Source organism: Anser cygnoides, chromosome 9, assembly GCF_040182565.1.
Source record: "Anser cygnoides isolate HZ-2024a breed goose chromosome 9, Taihu_goose_T2T_genome, whole genome shotgun sequence".
NCBI classification, from domain to species: domain Eukaryota; kingdom Metazoa; phylum Chordata; class Aves; order Anseriformes; family Anatidae; genus Anser; species Anser cygnoides.
The window spans coordinates 10,719,024-10,741,526 of NC_089881.1; the positions used below are offsets into that span (position 1 = coordinate 10,719,024).

General features: G+C 48.1%; 1 protein-coding gene across 4 annotated transcripts in view; it reads left to right on the top strand.

Moving 5' to 3' along the window:
• The first annotated feature begins 317 nt into the window (after positions 1-317).
• The window catches only part of LOC106039279 (uncharacterized), a 132,208-nt gene continuing 110,022 nt past the window's right edge, over positions 318-22,503 (top strand). For 2 of the 4 annotated variants that reach the window (XM_067002786.1, XM_067002787.1), the window contains exon 1: positions 318-628. The gene's annotated coding sequence lies outside the window, so the exon portion shown is untranslated. The remainder of the gene's footprint in view (positions 629-22,503) is intronic. The other 2 variants (XR_010833723.1, XR_001209126.3) reach the window with 2 other exon arrangements.

Here is a 22,503-nt window from a genome sequence, read left to right on the forward strand (position 1 = left end):
TCCTGTGCCAGGTGGGATGGAGCAGCCTGGCCTCAGCACAGAGGCGCGAGGCCGCTCGTGTCCCACTTCAGACCCTTCATGCAGCCGGAGCCAAGCGGCACCTCGGTTCTCACCTCCCGAGGGTGTCTGGCATCCTTAGCAGGGTCTGAGCACCATGAGGAGGACAACGGCGGTTCCTAGGTTAAAACAGTGTTGGGATAAATGTTTGAAAATTGAAGGTAAGCATTTTCATAGAAAATTATTCTCTGACCCCTTCCTCTGTGTTGGTGATGAAGACGGAAAGGAAGGGAGCTGTTTGTTAAATGAGGCCTGTTCTTCAAGCCCTGCAAAAGCTCTCAATGAGTTAATTGTTGACCAGATTATTCCTCTCTCTCCCCTCTTGGTGTCTGCTGTCCTGTTTGATTTATGCCAGCTGAGAATTTGACCTAAATGGAAGTACCCAGGTGAGGAGGAAGGCTTGTAAAGCTCACAGGTTGCACCTGTGTGGCATGGCTCTCAGTGCTGCAGTTCACTCCTGAGTTTGGAGAAGAGGGCTGTACCTATATCCTGCCCATGCTGCTGAAGCTGGAGGTGCTGCACCCTTGGAGAGGCAGATGAGGACGTCTGTAGTGGAATTCAAAGTTCCCTGGTATGCTCACCCTAGCTATGTTTTTTAGCAGGAATGATCTGGTTGCTCAGCATGCAGAGAGGTGGCTGTACCTGCACTGAGCACTCCGGTTGTTCCGTGTGCTCTGAGCCGCGTCCAGGGGGCAAGGGCTGGTGCTGGCATCCTCCGTCGTGCTGCGTGAGCGTAATCTGGCGTAGGCTTTCTAGGAACTGCTGCTCAGCAAGGGAAGTGCGTGGCAGAGCAGGGCTCGGGGCTGCCTACCTGCCATCTCCTTTGCTTGTCGCTAGTTTTCCTTGTGTCCCTGGGTACTGCTGAGTGATATTGAAGCTTGGATAGAAGCGCCGAGTTGGCAACTTTTAATATTGCTGAAACATAATCAGCTTTTGCTTCTACAGCAATTAGCATGTTATTACCCGTAATGTTTTGCATGGCAATTTTCTTGTAAACATTTGTACTAATTCACCATAACCTAATTATTTTTATGACATGTAATTATGAAATATTTTTGGAGGAGGAATGGTTTCATTTTCTATTTATACCATTATTTCCTGGAAACAGCAGATATTTTTAACATCAGGAAATACATTTTCCCCCTTCACCAGTTAGTTTTTATTTTTATTTTATTTACTGCCTCAACTTGCCTGGATAGCTCAGTAGCTTGGACTGCACTCTTACAGAGACATGTGATGGGTTCCAGGAGAGATTAATTGCACTGTAATTTGTGGTAGCATAATACTTAAATGGAAGAACATCACAGGTGTTTTTCTTCACTGCTCAGTGGGTAGATGCGGTGAGTCCCAGTAACAGCATCTGCCATAATGTCCCTTTTCTAAGTAGTTAAGGAAAGGGTGATGTGGCAAAGCTGTTTCAGGAATGCAACCCGTCTGAATGCAGGATCTCTTGAGGGAGATACTGGTGGCTTTTGGTGTCAGGAACTTACTGCTCAAGCCTTAGATCTGGGAGGGCTGGCATCCCTGAACTCTGCCAGCTTGCTTTCTGGCTTGGCGTGGCTGTGTCAGCAGGCTGAGAGGATGGGGAAGCAGGGTACCAGTAGGTGGGTGGGGATGTCTGCCACCCTTGCTTAAAGATACTGGCAGAACAAGAGCAAGGGGAAATGTCCAGGCTTCAGTTCTGGCTCCAAAGAAAGACTGAATCTGCAGAGGCAAATACAAAAATAACATCTGGAGCAGAGCAGTGGGGAACTCAATCTTTAGGGAACCTTGTGGGATGATGTGAGAGGTAATTTTGAATCCCTGCAGCTTGGGAAGGAAATTGAATTTGTTTTGCCCGCTCCCCACATGTATTCTGCTCACTTGGTTACTGCACCAAGCAGGGAGCTGCTCACCCTGCTTTAAAAGGTTGCAGCAGCAATCACGCTGGTATATGTTGCACATGCTCAGCCAACATCTAATGGCAAGAGGCCTTCCTTAATCTCATTCACGGAGCTGCTGTATAGAAAATGTGCAGAAGTCAGGCTTAATCTTAATAAGTATGAAACTTGGCAGGCTGAGAGACTTGTATGTCTTGCCTGATCTCCAGTCTGGAGAGGTCTCAAAATGGAGCAATGTGTAGCACATTGACACGCTAGAAGAATTTTTACAAAAAATGCTTTTTTAGATGACTGCATGTAATATAAATGAGATTTATTTCAATGCCTGTCATGATAGTTGAAGCAGTAACAAATTCAGTAATTGCTAACCCTGTGGTCACACAGGCTTGAATGTTTAACTCTGAGCTACATTTATAGATCCAGTCACAGCAACTTTTAAATAGTATAGCCAGTCCTTATTATAATCACCCTTATATGCAGAGAGGCGAGTGTCCTGGTTGGTGTCTGTGTAGCTGTGCAGTGTGCTAGCCATGTTGAACATGCTGAGTGTTACAAGCAGACTGCTGTCTCAGAAGTTGCCTAAAATCATCTGTTAATCCTGTGATACTGATGAGGAATGTGGAAATTGGGTTAAAGGAAAATTCACTGGCTTTTTTAATCTTTCTTGATGCTGGATATTAGTGCGAAGTCACACTTCCAGAAAGCCTACAAGTAATCAAAGGTGCAGATCTGAAATGATACAGTGATTTCTGTGACTGCAAGACCTGAGAATTGAAGTGGGCTGTTATGTGGAGAATTTTAGCAGATTTTTGCCCTCACTGAATGCCAACAGCTTCCCCCAAATTCCCTCAAAAGCAACTTGTTCAACAGCCCTTCTTAAATGATGTTGCTTTACTGGTGGGGATATTCATTGCCTGTCAGAACAGAGAAGGTGACTTATAAAGTTCTTTCATCTCCAAAACCCAGTGTTATCCTTCATCTTTCTGCAGAAGTAATGAATTGAGATTGTGCTGTAATGTCTATCTTATGAAATATCTTGAAAATGAAGCAAACTCTGCACTGAGTTGTGACGCAGCTGATACTATTACTGAGGTATCTGTTAGCAGAAGTTAGTTACTTTGAGCCCAAATGTTGCTGTGATTTTATTTATTTATTTATTTTCAGGGACTATGCATCAACAAGGATATTTGTACATCAACAAACAGTCAAAAATTTGTCAAAACCTGGTGTTGTGTTTGATGCTTATCAGCTGAGCTCCCTTAAGGCACCCCCAATAAGCATGCTGGCCAGGGATTTTGAGAATGAGTCAAGGATATCTAGGAGGTCCCAAATGGCTGGTAATCATTTCCCCATCCTGCTGATAGCATAGAAGGGTCACTTTTGTACATGAGTTTTCTACCCGGGAACTGTAAGTCATTAGCAGTACAAGTGTAGCTGGAACTGATGAAAATGAGCTAGTCCTGTTATTCTAATAGGTATAGGGAATTGTACCTTTAAACTTGCTGTGAGCAAATAGAAGGGTGTTTCTGTACTTCAAAGGTATCTACTAAAAATCGGACTTTTTTTTTGGCCTTGTCTAATATTACAGAGGTCAGGAAATTGGAAATGGCAGTTCATTGCAATGGAAAAGTTTCCTAGCTTATAACTGGAAATAACACAGTCAAGAGGTTTCTGATATGCTTTGATATTCTAGAAGTTATCTATCAGGTCATGTCACTGCTTTGTGTTTTTGCGGAAACGGGTAAAATATAAAAATAAATAAATAAAAGTATGCAGAGAAAAAGGGCATCTCTTCTCTATCAAGAATCTTATGAAAAATCCATCCCTTATCACTGCTGGAGGTCTTATGAAGACTGAGTTAACTGTCTCTAAGACCGCCTGAGCCCTGTCATACTTGGAAGTAGCCAGATCAGTGTCATCAACTCATAAAAACAAACAGAACACCCCCAGAATATCCCATCTGCCTCAACTTCACTGACAAAGCACGTTCTCCTCAGCCTTTGACATAACCTGGTGTGCTGCATGCTTTACATATATGTAAAAATAATACTCTATTAGCATATATTGCTGCGAGGCTTGGCAGAAGGGGGATAGAGACAGGCAGCTTGCAATGGGCGATCTTCTTGAAGCAGCTGTCTTAGAGTGCTTGTCAAAACAGATTTTAAAATGACTTTAAAAGGTCATGCAAGTGTCAGAAGGTTATTCTACAGTGTACCGATCTGTGTCAGCGTGGCGGTGGATGAAACTAAATGCACAGCTGACAGGTATCTGAAAACCCAAAAGTCAAATGTGTATGATCTCATAACGGCCATGAATTTCATTTATTTGCTGTGATTATGCCTGAAATGTGCTTGTGGGTTTTGTAGTGCCAGGATATTGAGGAAAAATCACAGGAGCCAACAGATGGGCCCATATGTGTACGAGAAAATGGTTGAGACATAAGTGTTCAAAATTTATGGTGGCCATAAAGACCTGTGGAAATGATTGATTCTGCTCATTGCACATGCAGATCGTGACAGATATTAGAATAAAGTAAGAACTGATAGCCTCTGATCTAGGAATTAAATTTCTCCTTCCATGATGTCATTATGATGTCATACTTTATTGCCTATAATTTTAAAATCCATCTGGGTCCAGAGCTGTTGTCACCGTGCTGAGGTTCATGTGTATGACATCGCACAGTGTGTCAGCTCCTGTCTCTGATGGCAGTGCTCTAATCATTGGGTGGTGCTTTTCATTTAATCTCTTTTTTTCCCTTATGATTGTGATTTAAAGCGCTTTCCTGTCCTGATACGGGAAGTTACTGCTTTCTCGGGGCATATCATGTTCCAGGCCAACTGTTGCTGTTTCTGAGGAGGCAGTGTAATTTGGAAGGGTCTTTGGAGGGCAGTGAGTGCAGTTCTTAGATGCAGTTTATTCAGAAAAATATGGATTTCTTTGGCCTGGAGGTCCCTGTCAGGGTGAAAATGATTGTTAGGGGATGAAAGGGTGACTGACGCATGTAATCCCTGTATCCTTTGCCTCCTCTCTCCCGAAGGCATATTAAACTGGTGTTCTCTAAGAACAAATAGAACAGAGAAGAAATATCACCTGGTCACCGAGGCTAAAACCAAGACGTGTGTGTGGCCAGGTTAGTTGGCAGATCTTCATGGCTGTCATTGGAACGTGCCATCTCCAGCTCAAATGTGAAATCCTTGAATAAAACAGACCACACGGGAGAAGTGGTGTGCTTAACCCCAAGACGTTTTTAATTCCCCTTCCAGGGAAGCATGTCTTGCCTCACCAAGGGTGAAAAAAAGGTCCGAGAGCCACGGGCCTTCCCTAAGAAAAGGCGCTCCCGAGGTGCACAAACAGTGAAACCAGGCCGCGGCGTGGGCTACTCGGCTTTAGCGAAATACTGGTGCTGGTGTTCAGTTACCATGGCGATAAGCATGGCTCCTGAGCAGGCCCGATCCCTTCTCCCTGGCCAGCGGGTGCGAGCCCGGAGCAGAGGCCTCGCTACTGTGCTCCAGTGCTTTATTTTTTTTCAGACGAGAACGGAAGGCCCGCGAGCCTTTGATAGCCTCCTCCTGCCCCTAGTGTTTCCTCACCAAGTGCCTGGCAGCACGCAGTAGCCCTCTTCATCCCTTTGGACTTCCATCTGTAAAACGATATGCTGGTTATTTTTACAGGAAAGGATTATTTTGAAACTATGGCTGTGTCCCATCTTTGCTTCAGCCTCCTTCCCAGCTGGCTGAATTGTATCTGGATTCCCTCTGACAGAAGGGTAGGCACAGGAGCAAAGTCTGTCATTTTCTTTGCAAAGCCTGTGGTAGCAGATTGCAGAGTTTTCTGTCAGTTCATTAATTACGGGGGCTTTAACTTCCGAGACTAGCAAACACTGGAAATACCAAGGTTGCCTCTCAGATGTTATAAATAACCCATTGGGTAGTTCTGAATTGGAAGAGGGCTCACAAGCTGCCAGGTTTCCCTTGTAGTACCTGTGGCTCGGAGCAACGTTAATTGAAGAGCCGGCACTTTGCTGGCACCGCAGCTCACGCAGTGTGGAAGCAGCAAAGAGCAGGCTTGGGATGCCTGGACCTGGAACGACTGGCTGAGCTTGGTGTGAGCCTGCTGCCAGGGTATGAGCATGTAGGAACCACCGTCCCAGGGTAAGGTGATATTCTTCTGGGACTGTGGCTGATCAGTTGTCTCAAGACTGCACCAGGAAATCTTAGCAAGTTGACAGCGATGCCATGAGCTTAGTTTCTCTGGTGGCTGCCAGCTACTACAGGAGGAAAAAACAAATCAAAAGCATAGCAGCAGCAGCAGCGACACTGATGAGGGGGGGGAAAAAAAGCCCCTGTGGTGCAGCTGGCTACTTGTTCAATGCAACAGCACCAGAGAGGAAATTCCTTCCCAGTGCTCACAGGTGATCAGCTTACACATTGAAGCATGAAGTTTGATTACCCTTGTAACATTTTATTAGCTTGCATAGCTGCAAATGTTATTAATGCTCATAAAATTATCCAGTCCCTTAAAATGTCTGTTCCACTGGTGCGCGTCTCCATGACTTCCTGGGCAGTGGATTCCAGAAGTGACTGTACCGGGTCAAGTCGTATTTTTCTTTTATTTGTCTCAAATCTACAGCCTTTCTGTTCCATCAAGTACCCTCTGTTTCCCTTTTAAATTAAGGGGCTGGTTAATGTGAAGCAGCAAACCGGTTTTCACTGCAGACTGTGCTTTTACTTACTGCAGTCAGACTTCCCCTATTTTTTCTCTGATCGAGAGCTTCTAGCGCATGGATGTATCCTGTACTCCCCGGGTCAGAGGGGACCTGTCTATACGTGCATGTCACATCCATCCCTTGCCCTTGTCACTGTTTTGGTAGAATGGCAGGTGTCAGAGTGGTGGCTGCTGTTTCTGTGGGCAACAGGAGTCAGCCTGCTCGCCTGCCTCGAGGAGGAGGCGGCCAGGTGCGTTTGGCAGGGTTGCATGTGCACGTAAGGCTCAGACTGAAACATGCTTCACTTGTGGAGATGGTTCTCCAGCTTTGACATGACATCCATCTCCATTTTCTACATACAAATACATACATGTGTTTGTAAGTAACCTATATATGTGTGTGTATAGATGCAGACACACTTGCAAATGTGTATGTATGTCTGTATCTATATAGAGGCACGTGTATTTACTGTGGCACCATCCAGCCACCTAAGGACCTTCCTGGGTGACTTGGGTGCCAGTGGCTTGCTGCAGGGGATCACCACCCCCTGTTATGTGCCTGTGAGGGATGCTCTTGGAGGCAGAGTAATAACAGGGAAGAAAAATGTTGCTCTGGGCTGTGTGTCAGCAGACTTCAGACACAATGGGGCCCGTGTTTCCAGACAAGCCTTTTTAGCTAATTAGCTTAGTAAAAAAAATCTATTTCTCTTCTAAAATTCCCTGCCATCTATCTACCTAATAGAGTCGAGCAGCTATATATTGTGTGTTGGGGTATGCAGTGCATCATCTGCCTCCAGTATTTATCTCATTGCTCCCAGCCTGGTCTCTCCATCTCTGTCTGCAAGAGCAGCCAGGTTGCTCAGGCTGACCGCTCGTCCTGGGAGCCATGGTAGTGCAAACATGCTGGAACTCTCCTTCCCTTGTGCTATCCTCCTTTGCTATCCCGTGCCAACTCAGCTGTGCCCATGCCCTTGCTTGCCTATTTGTGTTTCTGTAAGAAACATCCAGCAAGCAAAGGATAAACTGGTGCAACTGTATGGCCTGGGTCAGGGGCCTTCTCACCTCAATTTGTAGAATTTTTGTAAGGTTGCAAGGGTGTTACCTCTGCTGCTGCCTCTGGAGCTGGGATGGGGCTCTGGGGATACCAGTGAGGGCTGTGATTGAAGCCCGGTGGGTGAGTGCTGGATGGAGGACAGCTGTGGGCAGCAGGGGCAGTGGGCATCAGCTGATTTGCAAGTCAGAGAGGCAGATCATCCCCTTATGAAATTAGCTGCACATCCTGCAAAAGCAAGCAGGGGCAGTTAGCAGCATCTAGGCTCCAAGGAGTTCAGATCAGAAGTGGGGACAGACATGCCGGGTTCCCTTGCTGTTACTGTTGGGGGTTCAGAGCTGTTCCGTCCTAGTAGGGATGAATGCAACGGGTCCAGTCTGGCATGGTAGTGCTTTGGCTGCAGCATAACTCAGGCTGGAGGATGCAACCCCTGAATTCTGGCCACGTGGCAAACCACTTGTAATCAAGTGGGAATGTCTCATCTGGAAAGACATCTAAATGTCACAGACCCACATGGCAGCAATTTTCACCTAAGATCTGTTTCTTTGGATGTTTCAAACTCCAGCCTCCAGCTGTTGGATTGCCGTTAGCAAGATTAAAGAGCCATTAATATCAGAAATCATTTTGTGTAGGAATGTACAGACCAGAGTCAAGTTACCTTTTAACCTTCTTCTTGGGAAACTGAATTGACTGAACTCCTTAAGGTTCTCACCCTAAGGCTGGATTTTCACACCCTAAATTATTATTGCAGCTATTATTTGAACTCTCCATTTTTGACACTTTTTTTTTCCTCAGAAGTGCGAATACAGAAACTGGACACCATGTTCTTGACAGCATCAGGTAGCAATGCAAAGTACACCTCCCTGTGTGCTCCACCGTGCAGAGGACACGTGGTTAGCCTCAGCTTGGTGCTGGAAGCTTGTGTTAGTCAGATGTCTACCCTGACCTTTGCTTGCTGCCCTGAGCAAGGCTCACTAAACCCGCTTCTAAATCCCAGTGAAGTGTGTTGCACTTGATGATGATGTATGCATGTGGGTTGTCAAGTACTTAGAGATGACAAATGCTTGTTAAATGGTGAGCTGGTTGCTTCTTTCCTGGGCTCCGTTTTTGTTCGCAGCTCTCTAGATGTTTGAATAGCGTGGAGCCACCTTCTCTGGCTGGAGGAGAGGTGCTACTGCGATGAGTGGGTGTTTGTCTTGGATCTCTTTTTGTCTGTTTACAGTCTTGTGTTTGCTTGTGTGTAATTGTTAAAATGCCATTAGTTTACCAAGAGAACGGATTTCCTACGTGTTGGTGACCTGTCCAGTTACTGTACTATTTCCCTTTGCATTTTCTGCAAATGCTTTCAGCCATTTTCTGACTTATTGCTGAAAACCTTAGAATGTTAACACTGAGCTTCTGTGCTCTGGCCCCTACTTCATATATCTTTTTACTGCACTGCTTGTTTTAATAACAGATATTAAAGTGTTGGGCAACGGTTTATAAAACTGTTTAAAAACAGAACAAAAACATCAGAAAATCCTGGAACAGAATGCCTTTGTTGGCTAGAGTTAAGGTTTGTAAATATTTATTCTTCGCGAGCAAAAAATATCAGACTGTTGCGATAGGAAAAATTGGGCAATTCAAATTTAAAGTGGCAGCCCCCCTGTACAGACGGTGTGCCTGTGGAAATGTCGATGGGCCGGAACCAACCGCTGTACTGGTAGGCGAGCTCCTTCATCACCGGAATTCGTAAGAGCGCTTTCTACCCTTTGCTGTAACTTTAGAAATAAACAGCACTGCGTTTGTATTTGTTTTCTCTCGGTTCATCCCAGTTCTCAACCTGTGTTGGAGCCAGCTGCTGTCCCCAAGCCACCCTTCCAGCTGCAGGTCCCTGATGGCTGCTGCACGTGTCGCATGGTTCTGCTGATGTTCCGTCGCCCACAACCTACCAGTGCGCATGGCACCTTGCTTCCAGTCCGCTAAAATGTTTCAGAGGCAGTATTCTCTTAAACACCTTTGCCATAAAGAAGCCTGAGGTGTGTTTGCTTGTGAAGCATGTGAGAAAGGCTCTATCAGATAAGGTCGCTCTGCAGCCCTCGCTCCTCGAGTGATCGACCCACCCTCATCGTGCCAATTCTTCGCTTGGCCCCCGGGTGCGGCAGGAGCCGGCTGCACCGGCTCGCGGCAGCCCATGTGCATGTCGACCGGCGCGTTCTGGGAGATAATTCTGTGCTCTCTGGATGCAATGGGAAGACCTTGAAAATGTTTTTCTGAAAGAAAAACAATATTCTATGGCAACTGGCTGGCCTTCAGAGTGTTTTATAAGCAGAGTAAGGCACGGAGGATGTTATGCCAAGAAGGACTTACATAAATTGCTTTCTGCTAAGATGCAACGTGAAACCCTACGACGCAGCTCTGTTTTCTCACTCGCTTTTGGCTCTGCTTCTCTCACTGCATTTCGAAGCAGGGTGGAACGGTGAGCCCCAAATGCCTTCCCTGGCTCCTGCTAAGGGTCAAAGTAGCTAATGGAGCTTGCTGAACTACCGGTAATGGGGCTCTGTAAACCTCGGTGTGGTCTCTGAATGCAGATGACAGGTATCAAGGCTTAGTTTTCAGCCCCAGCACAGGTCTATAGTTGTGGGTTTTCTTGTGTGGTTGACTTCGGAGTTAAGGCCAGAGGTTTTGAGGAAAACCAGCAGAACTAAATGAATTCTGCGTTACTGTTCCAAGGGCTTCTAGTCCCAGCCTTCCTAGGAAAGATAAATCCTAGGAGCTACAGTAGGGAGTTGAAATATTTCTACCATATGTTCTGTGGACTGACCTGCGGAGAACAGGAACTCACAGGTTGCTGCCTCCCTGCTGCCATAGCTCGCACCTGAGGTTCCCAGGTGCCTCTGCCTGGCTCGGCCCTCTCAAACCAGAGTGAGGGAAAGCAAGTCTGCCATCTGGAAAGTCTGTCTGGGACATGGCTACTCAGGAGCTTTGCTCTCCTACAAAGGTGGGAGATTAGTATAGCTCCCAAAATAATCTCTTAGCTTTCTTGCATTTGCAAAGTCAGAGTGGGAAGTTGGGTGCTGGGCATAGGAAGTTTTTCCTTCTTTAAAGAAAGTAGTATGTGAGAAAGTACATGACAAGGTAGCCTTTGTTCTGCTTTGTATTCTTGCCTTGGAGTGCTCCATTCTGCTCTGCATTAATCTCTGGTTTACTGTGCAACCCTGGTGCTTAGACAGAGAATCCTCAAAGGAAAGATGTGTGGAGATATTCATGGAGGTCACTTCACCCTAGGTCTTTAGGGTGCAATTCACTTTTTGTGAGCAATAATTCATTACTGCTGTGATACCTTGATTTCCCCATCATAGCGGGTGTGCGGTATTTGGACAGCGGGAAGAAAGCTGGGAGCTGAACTGAGCAGTGACTCCTGAAACCAGAGCAGCAGCGATGAAACAGCTTTGGCAAGGAGCTGAGGAAATGACAGCCGTGAGGATTGTGGAGCCTCCTTTTGTGATGACCTTTGTGATCCTGAGCAAAAGGTCATGGGCTGTAGCAGCAAGCAGATCCCTTCAATAAGATCCTCTCTGAATCTAGCAGCTGAGAATTAGGCTTGGGGCTGATGGAGAGCTCAGCATGGGCCTCAGGCTGTGGTATGTGATGGGCATTAGCAAGCTGCCTTGTTTCCTCTCTGCCGTTCCTCAGAATCCCTGCGTTTGGCAGGAATTAATGGATCTGGAAAAGGATGCGGTGGTTAAAGCAGCCAGGTCAGGTAACAGCAGGCCTGGAGGTGACCGGGTTTGCTCCACCAGCTGTTTGACAGTCCTGCCTGCTGCTGCAGCATCGTACAATTAGAGTTTCACAGAGCATATCCCTGTGCTCTGAGCTGTGAAGCTCCTAATTTTCAGGCCCCGCTATTTGGTCCTGGGGGTGTGTTCCGCCTTATGAAAATGGCCACCTCGTGTGCCCTGGGCAATTACGCTGAGCCTGGTGTGCTGGTGGGTACATGTTTCACCGAGGCTGTTCCATCTCCCCTGCTCTGGTGTCAGGTTTTTGTGGCTGCTTTCTTAGCTTCTCCGATTCCTGCAGGACTGGGGAGAGCAGGGAATTTTTATCGTATCCCATGCAGTTAATTAGGAAGCATTCCAGCTTGTGCCGTTTGGTGGGGAATGTTTCCAGGCTGTTCAGTGATGCTAACAGAGAACAGACCTTGCAGACTAAGTAGGAATTCCTGGTGCTAGTACCTAATTTGGGACGAGCTTAAATTCAGCAGCCCATATTCTGTAACCTTTAAGTCTCAAGACTGCTGCCCTTCCTGCACTCGCTGGCACTACTGAATGGGAGGGTGAGGGAAATAAAACACTCTTCTAAGAGTGGAGAGGTCAGTCTGTCCTTGGGCCAGCTGGCTGTGCTAGGTCAAGGAAGTGGTGCAGGACTTTTCTGATAGAGGACGCTTAGTTTGGGGTGAAACAAATGGATTAGTGACTCTGAGGGGTCTTCATGCCCCAGACCACCAGCAGGTCTTGTTGGATATCTGGCGGTGGTTGGCTGAACAAATCAGTTTGGTAACCGAGACAGCAAACTGCATTAGAGGAACTTTGTGATTAGATGAGGTCCGTGATGGAATCAGGCCATGCCTGAACCTCCTTAAGAAACCCTCCCCCTGGGGAAGGCATCTCCAAGCCGAGCGTGCAGCGAGGGAGCAGGTGCAGCACCACACAGCACCCGAGCTCGCTCGCTGTTCTGCATTTTCTCACCGGCAACTGCTGGGGCTTCATGAATGAGAAAGGGACTGCCCACGCGACTCAGGCTGGGCAGGATAATCTATTTATGTGTGATTGACACCGGGAAAACGTTAGTGAAACCTTGCAGTAGGGTGGCAGCTCATTGAGATGCAGGGCCGTGCTGCGCTCAGTCGCTATTCATCCTTTGAAAAACGCACCACCTGGCAGGATCATGCACCTCGGCCACCAGCTCTCCGTCACTGCTGGGGCCATGTCACTGGAAATGACAAACTGGGGGGGAGGAGTACGGGGTGGGGAGAGAATTGCCTGGGGAGTGTATGAAGGCCACATCTGACTGAGATGAGCTCGGGGAAAGTTGAAAGAGCAGCTGCCTTTGTGTAAGCACCTTCTCCACCCTCTTCTGCGTAGGCAGGCGAGACCTTCCTGCCTGCGTGGGCAAGGGGCCTGCAGGTGGGAAGAAGTGGCGTGGGGAGCAGCAGCCTGAGAGCAGGACCCTTTGGGACATGAGAAGTGCCCTGCTGAGCCAAGCCGATGTGTTCACCTAGCCCAGCACTCTGCCCTGCAGGTACAGTAGGTGCCCTGCAAAGAGACCGTGGGGATCTGGCCCCTCTTGCCATCCCTTCCCCGAGTGTCTGTAGGTCATTGGAAGGTATCTCTCTGCCGTGTCCCTGTAGTCTCTGGTTTTTGATCTATCATTCATGAATTTTTGATCTTGTTTTGCTTCCTGGTGGCCGACTTAGTTGTCGTGCTCGCTGCTGTTGTAATGTCATGTCTGTACAAGGGTTGGGGAGCCTGGCTCTTCCAGCCTGCCCCGGTGAAGGAGGTGGGTCACCAGCACTGCAGCGGGACCTGCAGCATCCTGGCCGTGACAAGGTGAAGCTAGTTTTGCCGTGGCCTGACAGCTTGAGGGAGCTGCTCGGTGCTCTGCCATAGCGCTGTGCGTGAGGTGGCCGTGTGAGCCGTGTTCTGCACCGCTCCATTCCTCCTCTTGGCATGCTTACGTTTTTTGGCTTAGCTGGAAGTCAGATGTTGTGCAGTAGGGGTAAGCGTTGTTTCGGACCCGACTTGTGATCTTTGCCTTACCCGCCTGAGTCATGGGTGTCCTGCTCCCACTCAGGACTCAGTGGCTCTGCCAGTACTGTGGCTCTGCTGAGCTGCAGCTCCAGGCAGAGGGATGAGAGACGGTGTCTGCAGCCGGCTGTTAATCTGTGTTGACTTGATATGTAAGCTCAGAGTGGATCACTCTCCTCTGGGGTGGCACTTGTTCGCAGTCATTAACCTTTATTTGGTTTGGCTTATTTACTCACCTAGTGAATTAGGTCAAATTGAAGTGGCTTACATTACACTGAGCAATGGCCACTTGAATCTGGAGTGACCATGTCCACACAGAGGTTAATGCAGTTCAACCCAATCACTTTAAATCTACCCTTGCTGCTAACAGGAAGGATTTCCGTCGAGGTCCCTGCAGAGGTATGCCCTGCTCCCTGCATGTTCTCAGCTTGAAGAGGGGATCCCAGCCCTGCTGCTTCGACATCTCACCGCAGCCTCCCTCCCTCCTTGCCTTGATCAGCAAGCCCAGCTCTTGGCAGTGCGAGCGTCTGTTTGTGTGCTGATTTAAGATTCTAGCTGAAATAAAATGAGTAATGCTAATTGCTGTAATTAGAATCCTTTTAGTCTCCATATGAATTTTACCGCTCTTATTATACACAGGACAGGAGAACAAGGTTCCCAAGAGGGGCAGAGTTAACTAGTGAAGTAATAAATCTCTTGCTTATTGGCAGGTGCTGTAGGGTTGTACTGACACTGTAACTTTGTCAGTCTTTGGCTAAGTAATAACAAATGGGACACAGTAAGAGAACTGGAACCCTCGAACATGCTTCTCGAGGACCTGGAGGCAGTTCAGCTGCCACAGCTCCGACCCAGGCCCATCAGTTGCAGCTGCAGTGGGGTTTGTCTGGCCTGCAGGGTTCATTCTCCTGGCTGGGGATTTCAAAAGCTTCCATCCAGTTGCTGGTTCTCTGCTCCACCGTGAACTGTCTGTAAGACCTCTGCAGCTCTCCAGGGCTCACATGGTCTCTCTGTGCTTGAGTCCAGTGGAAATCCCCCCATCTCTGTCTCAGAAGGCATTGTGTGTGCACAGGCTGCAAGGTGTTGGCACACTTCAGCAAGGTTGCTTGAAGAACTACCCGAGGTATGTGTGGGAGACAGAGGCTTCCCACTTGAGATCCTTCCGAAACCTGCTGCAAACAGGAAGTCTGTATGAAAATATTGGACAGAGGAAAGGGTTTTAGGGCCCAAATGGCTCCCCAGGCAGCAGGACTTGCTATAACCTTTGTTTAGGAAGGGCAAGGTGTCATCCCTACAATGCTTCTCATTCAGCACCATTCAAAACCCCACTGCTCTCCGATGGGTGATCGGCAGTGGTGCTGTCATGGGATCATTTAGCTAGGATCACTGGGACATGCCTGCCCACATCAGTGACTGCCCCAGTGCTCAGTGGCAGCCTTAGGACTCCAGTGAGGACCTGCCTTCAGCAGCGGCTGCCTCGCGGAGCTGTGGCTGGGAGGAGGAGGAGCTCACGTTGCCATTTCCCAGAAGTGGAGCCTGGCGCTGTGCCCTCCGTGCAATTTGGCCACCAGGAGCTGAGCCCAGTGGGATGGATGCTGCACGGCTCCGGCTCTTGGGAGCCATTCTGGGTGTCTGGGACCCCCCAAGTTCATCTCTGTTCTATGAGCAGCTCCCCAAAGAGGAAAGGTGGCTTTAATCCTGCCTGCGAGCAGGAAGAAAAGAAAAGGGGAAGGAACTAGTGTTGCTGAGCGGTGTCGGAGATCAGCGGGAAATCACAGCTATCCCCAAATCTGCAAAATGCTAACTTCCCCGAGAATGAGCGCTTGATGCAGAAGGAAACAAGGAGACAGATAACTGATATTACCCTAATGAATAAACAAAGGTTTTAAAGGATGGACTCCTCATGCAATGTGTTATTTTTAACTTAGTGGCAATTTGCATGCTAGTCAATTTGCATACATTAAATACATCTCCCCTTCTGCATCGAGTCCCCCTCCCCTCCGGTATAACATCTCATTGTAGTGCTGCTGGGACCGAGGAGCCTGTGGCTCTGGAGGGGATATTAATTTGCCCAACACATGCTGTGGAGGTTTTTATCACTCGCCGCACATTGGACCTGGTGTCTTTGAAGTCGCTAGTGCCTCGAAGGGCCTTCTGCTTGAGCTGGCTGGCATGGAAAAGAAGGAAGGGGGGGAAGATGCCTGGAGGAGAGGTGCACAGGGGAAGAAAGGAAATTGTTTAGCTTGCGTTCTTTCAAGAAGAAAGGAAACGAGCAGTGCAGAAACTCTCCCCTCTGCCAGAGAGGCTGGGCACTTTGGGTAGGTAGGTGGCTGTTTGCTTTGCTCGCTGTTTGAAGTGAAATATGCCGTCTGCCTGGGAGGCGCAGAGTAAGACGCTCGAGAGCAGAAATCAGCCCATGAGATCCCCAACAGCCACCACGAAGCTGGTTTCTACTTGCTCTGCGGTGCTTGGTGGCTGTGGGGTGGGGGCTGGCTTTGGAGGTGGATGTGGGGCTGGTGGGCAGGCACCCCGCTGTGGTTCAGAGCGCGGGGCTCGGCCTGGGGGGTGGCAGGGCCCTGCTGGCCCCCGCTGCTTTTGCCCCGTGCTCCAGCTCTCCCACGTGAAAGGTGGGATCAGCAGTGCCGTGACTGTTCTTAGCTCTGGGACCCGCTCGCAGAATGTGCTGAGGGAGAGGTGAGGGAATGCTTCTCCACGACCTGGGTGTTGGTGTGAGAGATGTCTTGGTGAAAACGTGAAGAGGCGTCGTGACATTCCTCTGTCTTTGATAGACACAGAAGTCATTTGCAGCCGTAAGATCAACATGCAGGCTTTCAAAACGCTGCTGACTCTGTGGAAAAAGCTTTTGCTGTTGTATAGTGGAGCCTAGGGGTTTTTCACGGTTCCAAGTACTGACCAAAAACCCTGGAAATGTTTTGAGGAAGGAATGAAAAAGAGAATTTCTTTCAATTTGTTCAGCATTTTTCAACCAGTTCTGGTTGCAATCAAGAACATTGTACTGAGCTCGAGTGTTCCTTTCAAAGAGCCTTAAAAAAAAATCAGCTGGGGAAATGAATAGAGGAAGTGACCCAAGTCTAATCTAGACAGATACACTGCAGAAGACATCTCTTTACCGAGTAACAAGGTCCCTTTGCTCTTCCCATGCAACAGTAGTCTTAGCCAAGGCTCCTGCAATGTGGCAATTCAGGAATAAATGTCAGCAGCTCCTTCATGCCAAGAATATTTGGATGTCAGCAGAAAGAAGAAATGTTTCTGATAAACTGATGCAAATGTGATGCTGGGATCAGGGGTGAGATCAGCGCTGGGTAGCTCTGATCTCATGCAATTTCCGTGCTTTGAGCATAGCAAACCACCACAGAGCAAAGGGTCTTGTGCAGGTAGCTGACAACCTGCCCCATCCTTCTCGGGGAACGTGTAATGTAACCGCTTCTTTTATTCCTCATAAATACCAGCAAAGGGGCATGAAGAGTATGGTATGCATGATTTTTTTTAATTAGGGAGCACCCAAAAATCTGTACCACCATGGAGCAAGCCTTGCGCTGTGTGAGATTTGAGCGCTGCAGAAGAGAGCTCCCGCCCTCTGAGTTGAAGGCAGGGCAGCAGGCAGGGAAGATGGAAAAGGTGTCACAGGGTGAAACATCTCGCCCCAGATGCAGTGGGGGCTGAAGCAAGGTTGGCCAGAAATAGAAAAATCATGATAGTTGCTGGAGGGGGGATCAAGTTTGTCATAGATGCACGCTGGGAGTCCACTGCAGTTCATTTGTAGGTCTTTGGATCACAGGCTCTGAGGAGAGCATCGAGCTGGAAGAGCCTGCAGGAAGGCTGAGCTTTGCCCTGAATCGTGCTGAGCGGCTGCTGCTGACCGCTGGCCCTCGCGGAGGATGCCCAACTCCAGCCCCGAGAGCTCGTCCCTCTTGGTGAGCGACGGCTCACCCTGCCCTCTTCCGAGCGCTGCTTTTCAAAGGGAGTATCATAAAACGTGGCCTTTGGAGGCCACCCTGTCATGCAGGATATCGTCAGAGCTGCTGAGTGAAGTATCCGGCCTCACTCAGTCCTGGCTGGCCCCACCGATGGGATTGTTTCCACAGCGAGAGAACAATACCTCTCCTTCCATCCAAGAAACATTTATTACATGATATGTTTCAGATGTCTCTTTGGGGAGGAGGGGAAAAGCAAAGGAGAAATAGATCTCTTCTTTTTTTTTTTTTTTTACGGCGGAGCAGCGCATGTTCCATCCCATAATGGATTAATTATCCCCGCGCACAGGCGAGGCGGGGAGGGGACTTGTGGAGCAAGTGCCAGGGTTGCGTTCCAAGCTGAGCAGACACGCGTTTCTAGCCTCCTTTTCACAAAATAAAGGGGGTAATTAATTAATAGGGAAGGCTTCATGTTCATTATAATTCCTTCCCTCTCCCTCTTTTCCTTTTCTCCTTTGATTCTGTTAAATACAGAGAAAGGTAAGGAGTTTAGGAGCCTATTGTGCTCCTCCTTCCTCAGCCCCTGTCAATCTTGCTGTTTGCTTTCATACCTTTGTCTCATTTTCTCCCTCTTTAAAGCCCTCAGAGGTCAGAAGCATTTCCTGGTTTTCTTTTGCGTGCCCTGAAGGAAATGGTCTGGGCCAGATTATCGGCTGGTGCAAATCAGCACTGATGCACAGACTTTGCTAGCTGAGTATTTCGCCGTGCTTCTGGAAACTCCCTTCCATCCATCAGATGGTCTAGGGCGGAGAACCATCCCTCTGGGGCTCCTGCTCTTCAGCTGGGGAGGAAGACATGGGATTAATACTGACAACTGCAAACGCTACCCAGGTAGAATATAGAGGCTCCAAAGCCCACAAGGTAAATGCTGTTACGATGCCATTTCCTCATTCTTTCTCATTTTTTATTTCCACCTAGCCAAGCTGCAACTCAAGCAAGAAATATAAATCCTGCTGTCCCTGGACTCCATCTGCTCATGGAGCTAAAGAGATATAAAGCATGTAGCTGGAGTGAGCCAGTCCATTAAGGAGTATTCTGTAAAGCAGGCTGAGTTAGAGATGGAGCCAGGGATTAAAGGACATGCGGGAGCAATTGCAGCCTCTTTGAACAAAGCATGGCTCCTCCAAAGCACCTTACAAAGCCCACCTTTCCCAGGGAGAGAGGGTTGGAAAAATCCCTGCTCAGAACTGTAAATCCAGTTTCTTTTAACTCTCCGAGGCCTAAAGATGGGCTGGCGGGAGGTGTTTTCAAATAGACATCCCACTGGAAGTGTGTTTGGTTCAGGAGCTGTGCCAGGCTGCCAGTCCTGCCTTCTGGAGCAGGGCTTCCAGACAGCCCAGCCCGGAGGAGCTCGGTGGCTCCTGCAGCACGGCTGTTTTTTGCCTCCCCTTGAGGCAAAGGGAGGGATGAGGACCTCCAGCTACCCTAGCTGTGGAGCCGTGAGTTAAAGCCACTACCACTCTCTCTCCTGACCGTGCCCTGTGAATATTTGACACAGTTGGGTTGAAGGTTAAAAAACAAAACAAAACATAAATCCCCTGCCAGAGCTGCCACCTGGTCCTTTTTTCCTTTTCCTTTGGTGAAAAAAGGTGTGCTGGTGAGCAGGGAAGGAATTCACTGCATCTCAGCCTGTTTTACTCTTTCTGTTTGCCTGCCTGGTGTGCTCATGTGTCGTTTGCTGATCTTGGCAGTGGGTGGGGGTTTGTGGAATGAGAATGTGAAGTTTCTCCCTCTCCTGTGTCGGTACGCAGCTTAGAAGGATGGGTTGTCCTGGCTGTGTCTCTCAGAGTTGCAAAATAAATAATGGGAATACGAAGAACTGCTGTCCAGCTCAATGTTGCATTCAAAGGCTCTTGCTCGACTAAAGAGCGGGGAAGGCCGTTTCCAGTAATGGGTTGTCTGTTGTTCTTATGCCTGAAAACAGGTTTAATGAAGCATTTGTTCTTTTACTGCCCTTTTCCTAACTGCTCAGCTTTTCTCCAGAGCTGGGTGACAAAAGCAAAACTGTGTCCTGATGTTTGTTTGAATTCTTAAGTGAATTTGCTTGGGCGATATTCCCAACCTTCCTCTGGTACCTTTCCAAGAACATTCAGGCAATGAGATTTTTACTGGGGGAAAAAGTCATGAAAAGCAAATTTCAAAGTCACATTTGCAGGTTGTGTTGTTTTTTTTTTCTTTCCCACTATTGATACCTGCAGTGCTAAAAAAATCCTGACATGGTCTTAAAACACATTGGAGAAGATTTTGATGAATAATGAATTGTGATTTTATTTGCCTTCTGGTTCTGGTTGAACTCTTAAGCACCTAACTCTTGCATTTTTCTTTGCAGTTGTGGGGCCTAGAAACTGATTTTCTCTAGGTCTGAAATGATGCGTCTCTGTAGCTGAGCTTGCTGAAATGTAGACTTTGGTACTCCGGCATTTCTTCAAATGTTGGGTTTGGGACCAAAATAAATTTTTTTCCCCCATGTTTTGCTACGAGCAGGCAATTCTAGAGACAAACTTTTGCCAAGGTATGGTGTTATAACCCTCAAACTCTGTTGCCACTCTGCATAACCATCATTTTTGTTAGCATCACCTGCCACTGGAAAAAGGTTTCCTAGAGTCACAGGTGGGAAGGGGCTCAGTAGATCTCTAGTCCCACATGTTGCTCAGGGCAGGGTTAGGCTTGAGATCAGGCCGGGGGGGCTGTCCTTATGGCCAGTGTGTCAGCTTTTACCTGTTGTTTCCCATCTTCCTGCCATGTACTTAGGTGAAAAGCGTGGGCTGATCTTTTTGGTAGCCTCTGTGCAGGTAACCTCCATTCTGCTGCCAGTCCCCAGAGCCTGGCTCGCTTGGCCTCTCCTGATGGGGCAACTGCTCCAGCCTCTGACCTTCTTGGTGGCCTCCGCCGACCTTCAGCTGTGTCGCTGCAAGGGGGCACGACTTTGTTTGTCCCAGTTGAATTTCACAAGGTTTTTGTGAGCCCCTTCCTCCCAGCTATTTGGGACTCCCTGAACAGCAGCATGCCCCCGAGCATATCCGTCGGCTCCCCCAGTTTGGTGTCACCTGCAGACTGGATGGGAGCGTGCTCTGCCTCTCGCAGTCACTGGTAAAGCTGCCAGGTGGGACTGGTCCCAGTATAAACGTGGCAGTTACCACCTGTAACTGGCCTCAGGGCAGAGCAGAACCCAGTAACCCCAGCCCTCTGAGCATGACCCTCCAACCAGTTTTTTACCTTTCCAGTTGCCCAAGCCTTCCAGGCTGTAACATCTCCAACTCAATAGCAGGACATTGTTGGGAAACCTGTCAAAAGCCTTGCTAAAGTGAATGTAAATAAAACCTCCTCTCCCTTCACCCACAGATCCAGTCATTCCCTCCTAGAGGGAGGTCTGGTTGGTCAGGCATATCTAGCCAAGGTCCTTGGAACAACTGAGAAGTGTTCCTTGGTGCACGGACAAAGGTAGCCCTGAAGTGTCGGCCTGTACTTCTTCAGGGCCTGAGTTAAAATTGTGGGGCAAAATCCCTAGTCCCCATCATTCACTGCCTTCTTATGGATATTGAAACCTCTGCTGCATGGAAACATCATCTTGAGCAGGTTGGGAGATGGTAAGTAGGGTGAAAAATGCCTGGTATACCATTATTCTGGATCCTGCATGTTTTCCTGTGCCTCTCCAACTCCCCTTGTAAACCTGTGCCTGGCATAGGATTTTCCCAGTTCAAAGAACATCGACCAGACCAAAACTTACCAGCTTTTGGCTGAAGATGCAGAGTTAACAGGTGACTGACAAAAATGCGTGCCCATAACCTGGGAAAAGAGCAGGCAGGGATTTCTGAGGGCAGAACGCATACAGGCGCCCTTCCTTCAGCTGCTGCAAGTCATTTGACTGTGAGGAGTTTCTGATGAAATGTCTGCTTCAATGGGTTATTGCTTTCCAGCAAAATTTGATTTCATCAGAAAGACAACTGACCAGCTCCTTTCCTAATAAGTGCTGCCAGATCATCTGGTGTTAACGGTGAAAGAACAAAGCTGGTAAAAGCTGCATTTGAAATTCAGTCATCATTAATACTGGGGAAAAAAAAATAACTTTTCTACTGCACTAGGGAATAGCAGAATGCCAGGGGATTAACTAAACAGCACAGTTCATATTTTAAATATTTGCTAAGTGAATGTAGAGGCAATTGTTTGGGGAAGTATTTGTCAAATAAACTCAAACAACAAATGCATCTGAGGAAATTGGATTTGTCCACCTGATATTGCAGGAACAGGAGAAGAGGCTAAATTCATCAGATAAACTATACATCTGAACTGTTTGTTCTCCTCTATCCAGCTTCCAATCATTATTTTAGGGAGACTACAAGTGTTCTAGGCACTGCAGAAAATTTATAGGAAACAGATCTCTAGCTGCTGAAGCTCGCAGTCTGGATGATGGACGTGGCAGATAGGGCAAGATTTAGCATTCAGCAGTTTGCAGAAGGAGGGGAGCCTGTCTCAATCTACAGAGTTATGAATTTTAGCCCTACATCCCTATTAGTGATTCACTAGGTTTATTTCCTTTCAGTTGGCTGCAGCATGGTGGTGGTGACATGCTCGAGGGTCTCACAGCCGTGGTGGTTTAAGTCTGGGGGGCTATGTCATGGGCTGGTGCTGCCTGTCTCCGTCTGTTATGCATAGGAAGCCCTTGGCCAGGGACCTGGAGCAAGATGGGTAAATGTCACCTACTCCATTTTGCAGCTGCAGAAATCAGTTTTTACTCTGCACCAGCCTCCCAGTGTGCCAGATGTGAGTACCCCAGGGTTAAGTGCTGGGGTCTGGGGGTGTTGTGACTGCAGAGCAGGAGGGGTGGCCATGGTCTCTAAACCACTTGCAGTAGTGGCTGAGAGAAGGAAGAACAGAGGAGGGGGGTCAGTAGGTTGGGATTTGATTCCCAGAAGTGAAGATCCAGGGAATGATCTCAGATTCAGGAAAGCAAATTATGCGCAATTTCTGTCATCAGAGAAGAAATGAGTTCCCAAATGGCTTGGGAAGCTGAGATCGAGACAGGAGGTGACTGC